This window comes from Asparagus officinalis, chromosome 2 (assembly GCF_001876935.1).
Source record: "Asparagus officinalis chromosome 2, Aspof.V1, whole genome shotgun sequence".
Taxonomy (NCBI): domain Eukaryota; kingdom Viridiplantae; phylum Streptophyta; class Magnoliopsida; order Asparagales; family Asparagaceae; genus Asparagus; species Asparagus officinalis.
In genome coordinates this window covers 22,731,481-22,739,775 of record NC_033795.1, presented here as the reverse complement: position 1 = coordinate 22,739,775, position 8,295 = coordinate 22,731,481, and the positions used below count along the sequence as shown (strand labels likewise).

General features: G+C 45.5%; 1 long non-coding RNA gene across 1 annotated transcript; it reads left to right on the top strand.

The window, feature by feature from the left end:
- Positions 2,266 to 2,638, top strand: LOC109829741. The gene is made up of 3 exons (XR_002244122.1): positions 2,266 to 2,350; positions 2,431 to 2,502; positions 2,583 to 2,638. It is a non-coding gene; the product is annotated as an uncharacterized LOC109829741 (long non-coding RNA).

The following is an 8,295-nucleotide window of genomic DNA, read 5'->3' as shown; positions in this document are numbered from 1 at the left end:
ACCAGTTACGTCTTGGGGCGCTGGGAGAAGGAAGGATACTCCCGATATGTACGATACTCTTTGGGACCTCACCTGTCATTATCATACCTCCCTGATCCAGATTTCTCCTCCAGCGAAGAGGAAAAAGCAGATCAGCTTGAAGCAGTTTGCTGTCTATTTGTTCCCGAATTTGGAGGGTGATTCCGGCGAGCCCCTTCGTGAGTTAGACGTCTTGACCCCTACCGCCATTAATGAGTTGATGGAGAAGGTTGAGGCTCGTTCTTACACCATTGCCAGTGCTGAGGGAGCTTTTCCTGCGGGAACCAAGTTTCGTTCGTTCCTCCGCCGTGCACAGAAGTCCATTGAGCCCCGGACTCTGCTAGCAGGCTATCTTGCCCTCTGGTTGAAGAAATGTGTTGTTCCGTACCAGTTCTCAGACGCCTTACCTCTCGAGGTGCTCTTTCCCGCAGTTCAGCTGGCTTATGGGAGGGAGCTTTCTCTGCTTCCAGCGATGGTTGCTGGCATCCATTGCGGGCTTAGGTGTCTGGTCAGTAGTTTTACACAGGTGGGTTCTGAACCATCGACCGAGCTTATTTGTCCGAAGGTCGAGCTTCCTTATGCGTATCGTTGGTTGTTTCCGCTGGTTAGTGAACATCCGTGTTGGGTATCTCGTTCTCCGGGTGAAGAACCGTTGCCACATAGAGCCTTACCTTCCCTGCCGTTTTGCTCGTCAGTTCGGCTATGACCAACTATATGTTGGGAATCCGAGCCGTGGTTTGAAGGTTGAGGGAGGGCTTATTGACGGCGTACGAGCATGGTTATGGACTATGGTGGGCTGCACCGGAGCCCACTTTGCTCTTCCTTCATATAGACGCCAGCCGATGATTACTTTCCTCAGTTGCAAGTGGTTCCTTTCCGCCAATGAATCCATAGGTGTGAGGAGTCTTTCAGAGTTACAGTCTGAGCATTCGGTCCAGATCGCTATGATGGCTGCTCGTAAAGCTGAGCTTGCTAGGAGACAGGGAAAGAAGCCTGCCAAACCTTCTCCCTCGAACGGAGACAGGACGAAGGACGATGAAGAGCTCCCTCCTACTGACAACGAGGATGAGATTTCTGAGGGGGGTATGTGGATATAGATACTGACCAAGAAGAACTTGATGCAGGTTTGTCATGCTCTTTAACCTTCTTTCTCCATTTCAATTGGTATCAACGAACTGACTCTTATCACCCCAGGTAGGACAGTCGATGAGCACGAGTCGCTCGCTTCTCGTTATGCGAGATCTAGGCTTAATGGCCAAGCTCCCACGCATGTTGAGACGCGTGGCAAGTCCATGCATGAACGACCTGTTGGTTTTATGAGGGCTGGTACTCCGAAGAAGAAGAAGACTGCTCATAAACCACACGTCGGCCAGCGTCCCTATGGAGTGGACTTAGGAGACATCGCCGATGGAGAGGAAGGTAACATTTCGTCATTTTCATTGCTTTAAGATGTCTCACCTTCTGGGATTTGTAATCATGTTTTATGTTCCAGGGTACTATGACGAGGGCGAGCTTCCACCGGACCCCGTATTCCCTGATTCTGATAATATGGATAACTTCGTGCAGCAAATGTGCGACGCCATTCGGGGTGGTTCCCTGGGTGTTGATATGAACATTGACACCGAGCGGCTAATAGTGTCAAGCCCACCACTCTATGTCCAGGTATATCTAAGTCCGATGATACCCTCATCGAGTAGCATTTGGCGGAGTTAGAGAAATCAGGATTCATTATTTTTTTTTGTGCCTCGCATTCTTTCAGATTTCCTGAAGAACTCAAGCATGGATATTAGGGAACAAGAATCTTCTGTTCCTGCTGCAGGTACTTCTGAGCTTTTCCTTCTTTCCCATCTTCTTGTAAATATATCCAACACTTAAATTATTCTGCAGATGTCGTGATAGAAAAGCCAGTTGAGGATCAGACCTTTCACTTAAATTATTCTGCAGATGTCGTGATAGAAAAGCCAGTTGAGGATCAGACCTTTCATGATGTGGGTTTCAAGGAACAGAGGTGTGCCTCTGCACATAGAAAAGCCAGTTGAGGATCAGACCTTTCATGATGTGGGTTTCAAGGAACAGAGGTGTGCCTCTGCACTAGGTTTCTCGGGACCCGATGCTGGATTATTAGTCGATATGCTGGCTAAGCAGGCCACCAGAAGCACCGTGGGACCACCCTTCGGGAGTGATTCATTCACAGGTATATATCTGCTTTCTTTCATTTTGCCTGATCCTTTGTCTGACTAAGGAAGGATTAATATTACAGTGCCAGTCATTGGGACTGATTCAGTAAGACTCCCCAGCACATCTAGTTTACCTCAGAGTGACGGACTCGCAGGTATGCAGACGACCTTTGGATGTCGTGTTTCCTTTCATTTATATGATTTTTTTTTGACTAATAGAGGGGTGTAATCATAGGACCAGCCACTGGGACTGATACCTTTATGACTTCTGGCATCCCTCTTGCATCTGAGGACGATGGATTTGCAGGTATGCATACGATCTTATCATCCCGATTTTCCTTATTTGTCCAAACTTTCATTTTGACTAATAAAGACATGTAACTCTAGGACCAGCCGTTGTGCCTGATGCCACTACAGTTTCTGGGACTGATAGTTTGCCTGAGAGTGGTGTCTCCCCGCCACAGCCAAGAGGTATGACTGATTTGCCTACAGGAGTTGATATACCCTCCACGACTACTCCTGCAGTTATTTCGAAACTTGTCGGATCTCAGCCTGAGGGGACCTCCGTTGGCATTGGTATGCTCGGAATTTGCCTTTAAATTTTCTTATCGTATTCGATAATCTTTTAACTTTCCATACTGTTGTTTGTAGGATCTCGATCATCTCTATATGAGCATGTTCGCGCCCTCTTGGCCGATACCGATCCTGACAGAGACATTTTCCGTACAGACCTCGGCTTTTTTACCACCTTTTTAACGGCATGATCGAGAAACTGCTTCATCGAGGATATTGTTTTGTTCAGTTCAGGCGTTCCTTTTCTCGTCACATGATGATGTTTATAGAAGAAGGGTATCCGGGGTTAGCTGATTCTTTCATTGCCGATTTTGCTGCTCTGGAGTCGGAGATCCGAGAGTTAAAGGAATTAAAGGCTAATGGAGCTTCTTCCTTCGTGTCCTCTCAGATGGAGCATAGGCTGGCACAGTGGCACGACCTGAGATCTTCCATCGGCAGTGAGCTTCAGTCACATGAGCATTCAGTTGCGCAGCTGATGGCTAGCGTGGCGAGGAAGGATACAGATAGGTCCGAGCTACTCCGCTCTTTGGATTCCGGCCGCGAGGAAGTGGCTAGATTGAAGGAGGCCTTGAAGCACGCCGAGGAGTCCATTACTATCATTGCAGAAGACCTGGCTGGAGTAGAGCATTCTCGTGGACAGGCCCTCGAGAAGCTAGGATCTACACAGGAGAGATTGATGAAGCTGAAGAATGAAGCCGTGAAGATCTTGAGCAGTTCTGAGGAATCCGTCTGAGCTGGCCTGCAGGCAGAACTTGAGCAGAGTTATATAGATAGGCTTTCTAGTTTAGAGTCTCATGTTCTTAGCCGTCAGCTGCCTTCGGGCTAACGAGCTTTTTATTGTATACTTTGACTTGATCTATTAATAGAGACTCCGCATTTGATTCCTTTATGGTATTTCTTTATTTATTTTGAGCTCAGCGATGATAAGATTTACAGGATTTTTGGCAAACCCCCAGCCATCAACGGGTTTGATATGTCTTTACCGATTACAGTTTGAATCGGACTAGCATGTGAATTATTAAAACCCGCCTCACATGTAACGTTGTGCTAAGAGAATTGCTTTTCTTAGGCTTGATGCTATGACTTTGAATACATAGACTTAACCATTTTTTTTATAGGGAAAAGGTACCCCGCGCCGTGTACTAGACGACGACTTATCCCTTCTTAGGCTTCGGGATAAAATTCCCCAGGTTTAGACCCTGGTGTCTTTTTCAATCGGCGAAAGACTAAACCGGCAATGCGTGTTAGACATAGACTTTGGGATTTTTGGCAAACCCCCAGCCTTCAACGGGTTTGATGTGCCTTTACCGATTACCGTTTGAATCGGGCTAGCATGTGAATTATTAAAACCCGTTTCACATGTAACGTTGTGCTAAGAGAATTGCTTTTCTTAGACTTTGTGCTATGATTTTGAATACATACGCTTCGCCTTTGTTACGGGAACAGGCTACCCGGCAACACGTGTTAGGTGTTGACTCGTCCCTACTTAGGCTTCGGGATAAAATTCCCCAAGTTTAGACCTTAGTGTCTTTTTCAATCGGTGAAAGACTAAACCGGCGACGCGTGTTAGGCGTAGACTTATCTCTATTTAGGAGTTGAGATAAAATTCCCCGTGCACCAAGTGCGCGGATTGGAAGTTAAGAATTGTGTCTTTTCTAAGAACAAAGACAGACTGGAAAATGGGAGAGGAAGAATTTTATATTCTATCTATCGGGACTGAAAAGGAAGAATTTTATATTCTATCTACAGTCGGAAAGGAAACTCAAGGTGGGATCTCCACCCCCAGAATCCAAAGAGATGAAACTAAGAGTGGGATCTCCGAGAATCGGAAAAGTTCAAACGGCCCTAACTTTTATAGGATTGGTCATTTGAATCAAAAGAATCCCTCATTCATTGAGGAGAACGCCCAAATTCGACCCTAACTTTTATAGGTTTGGTGGAAAAAGAACAAAGGCAGACTTTCGTTTATCGAAAAGGAATGACTTGGTCTTAATCCTGACTATTTATAGGCTTGACTAAGTGAGATTGGGAACAACCCTAACTTTTATAGGTTTGATTGTCCGAAATGAAGGTGGACCTCTTGCTCATGGAAAGAATCGAGAGAGGAATTTGGCTTTGGCCCTAACTTTTATAGGTTTGACCTGAAAGCAAAGAAAGTGGAATACAGGTAGCAAAGAAAGTGCCAACTCGTATTATCACTCAAAGGAAGACTTTAATGCTAGGTGATTAGGACCTAACATATTGTAGAAATTTTGGTGAATCCACCGTCGATTAATTTGATCAGCGGATGGTTTGGTGAGGAAAGATTAACCTATCCAAGGATTGAATCTCGTCTCACAAAAATAACTCATGAGAGCTAGAAAATTTAACAATAAGAAGAAACATTCCGACATTCAGAGTTCGAACGTGGATTTCTTATTCATCACTTCTACAGTGACTGGGTTATCCCTAAGAATACCCCATGTGGTATTCTTCCGAGAACTTCCCGATACATCAATTTTCCTGAAGATACTAAGGATAGTATCTTTTCAGGAATTTGCCATTTATTGGCATCAACCAAATCCCCTTCTTTGAAACTCCGTTGTCGAACCTTTTTGTTGAAAGCTCGAGAGATTCTGGCTTGGTAGAATTCGATATGTTGTTGAGCTTCTAAACGCTTCTCATCTAGCCTTTCAAGTTCTTCAAGGCGCTTCTGATGTTGCTCTTCGGTCGTCATTTGAGTCGCGAGGGCAATTCGAAGTGACGGGATTTGAATCTCCAATGGAAGAACAGCTTCACATCCGTATACTAGTGAATATGGGGTCTCTCCCGTCGGTGTGCGCACTATAGTACGATATGCCCATAGAGCCGCACCAAGCTTGTCATCCCAGTCTCGTTTATTAGTTTTCACGAGTTTTGATAAAATCTTTATGATAGTCTTATTGAAGGCTTCGGCCAGTCCATTCGCTGTGGGATTGTAAGCTGTCGAAGAGATGTCCTGAATTTTAAACTTTTCGCAAAACCTGATAAAGGTGTTGCTGACGAATTGAGGACCGTTGTCATGTACGATTCGTCTTGGTACACCATGCCGGTAGATGATATGGTGCTTGATGAATGTAATGACATTGCTCGTTTTAACTTCTCTGAGTGGAACTACCTCAGCCCATTTGGAGAAGTAGTCGGTAATTGCTAGGATGAACCGGTCACCTTTGACTGACGGGGGATTTATAGGACCAACAATGTCCATTCCCCAGGTTTCAAATGGCCATGACGTAACCGAAGGATGCAGATGCTCCGGCGGTTGGTGGATATAATTCGCATGTATTTGACATGCATCACACTTTCGGGCATACGCGATTGCATCACTCATCATGGAAGGCCAAAAATATCCCATTCTTCTGATGCGGTCATAAAGTTTGGGACCAGGTTGGTGTGCACCACACTCTCCTTCATGTGCTTCTCTAAGGACTTCCTCAGCTTCTTTAGTCGATAAGCAGTGTGCCAGCAATCCATCGTACCCCATGTGGTATAGCGTTCGATTCTCCGTATTATAGTAGAATCTTGGTGCCCTTCGTCGGATTGACTCTCTTTCCTTCATATCCTCTGGTAGGATTCCATGCAAGACGTAATCGATGATGGGGAAAAGCCAATCTCGGGGTTCAAACTCAATTTGGGTTGAGTGTGTTTCCTTAATCTCTTCCTCTTCGTCCTCTTCATCATAGATCGGCACTAGGAGTTGGTGGGTCCTTACCGTAACGAACTGTTCTGTTTCAGGAGGCTGCGCCAGTGATACGGCTAATGCTGCTAACGCGTCTGCGTAGGTATTCTGTAGCCGTGGAATATGTTCGATAAAGAATCCTTCGAATGATTCTGCCATCTCCACTGCCATCTTATGGTATGGTATTAAATCTTGGCTTCGGACCTCGTACTCTCCCTGAACTTGTTTAACTATCAGTTGAGAATCGCCGAAGGCTTCGAGGTACTCAACCCCCAGTTCTTTGGCGAAACTGAGTCCTATGAGTAATGCATTATATTTGGCTACGTTATTTGAGCACGGTTCCGTCAACGAGTAAGCTCGAGGCATCACGTGCTTTCCTGGGGAAACTAAGACAACTTCCACTCCGGAAGAAATCTTAGAACTTCCAGGAGCACTTGCTACATTAGTTGCTTGTGAAGCGCCGTCGAAGTATAAACGCCATACTTGCTGGTGCGAAGTCGTGTTGACTTCGTGGGTTTCATCGGGTAGGTCGTCATATATCTCGGCGGTGTCCGTAGTTAGGTTAGCTGCCAGGAGATCACAGATGGCCTGTCCTTTTACTGACTTCTGTTGTTTAAAATGTAAGTCATATTGGGACAAGAGTAAGGCCCATTTTGCTAACCGCCAGTTCATGAAAGCTGGTTGAGTCATGAATACTCGGACTGGGTTAACTTTAGAGATGACATAAATGGTCTGTCCAACCAGGTAATGCCGCATCTTCTAAATAGCGAACACTAAAGCGAGGCACTCTCTCTCGATCATGGGATATCAAGATTCAGCGCCTACCATGGTTCGGCTTAAATAATATACTGCCTGCTCATGACCGTTATCATCATCCTGTGCAAGTAATGCACTTAATGAGTGGCTCGTCGCCTTGACATAAATCAAGAACGGTTTGCCCGATTTCGGTGCGACGAGTACAGGAGGTTTTGAGAGATATTCTCTAATACTCTCGAATGCCTTTTGACAAGCATCATCCTATACAAATGACACGCCCTTCTTTGTGAGCTTGGAGAATGGTTGACATTTTCCTGAGAGGTTCGAGATGAACCGACGGATGTAAGCCAATCGGCCTTGCAATCCTCTGAGCTCCTTGAGGTTTCTCGGAGGCTGCAATTCATTAATTGCCTTTACCTTATCAGGGTCGATGTGAATACCTTTGGTAGTGATGACAAATCCCAGGAATTTACCACTGGACATTCCGAGGAAAGACTTGGTAGGATTCATTTTCAATTGATGGGCTCGCATCAGGTCGAACATGGTCTTCAAGTCTTGAATGTGGTCTTTCTTATCACGACTTTTCACGACCAAATCATCCACATAGCATTCGACAGTCTTCCGGAGATGCTCCTGAAAAATCTTCGGCATGGCTCTTTGGTACGTGGCACCCGCGTTTTTTAAACCGAAGGGCATGACTGTGTAGCAGAAAACACCGAGGGGTGTTCTAAACGCGGTATGTTTTTCATCATCTGGATGCATCTTTATTTGGTTATAACCAGAGAAACCATCCATGAAAGACATCCTCTCGAACCCACATGTATTATCAATGATGACATCTGTGATGGGAAGGGGGAAATCATCTTTTGGGCAGACAGCGTTGAGGTCTCTAAAGTCGATACACACCCTGATTTTCCCGTTCTTCTTGAGGACCGGGACAATATTGGCAAGCCACTCTGGATGCTGCTCTTCCCTAACGAAGCCCGAGTCAATAAGCTTTTTAACTTCGGTCTCGATTGCTTCCATCATTTGCGGACGAAACCGTCTTTGTTGTTGTTTGACAGGTTTGACATC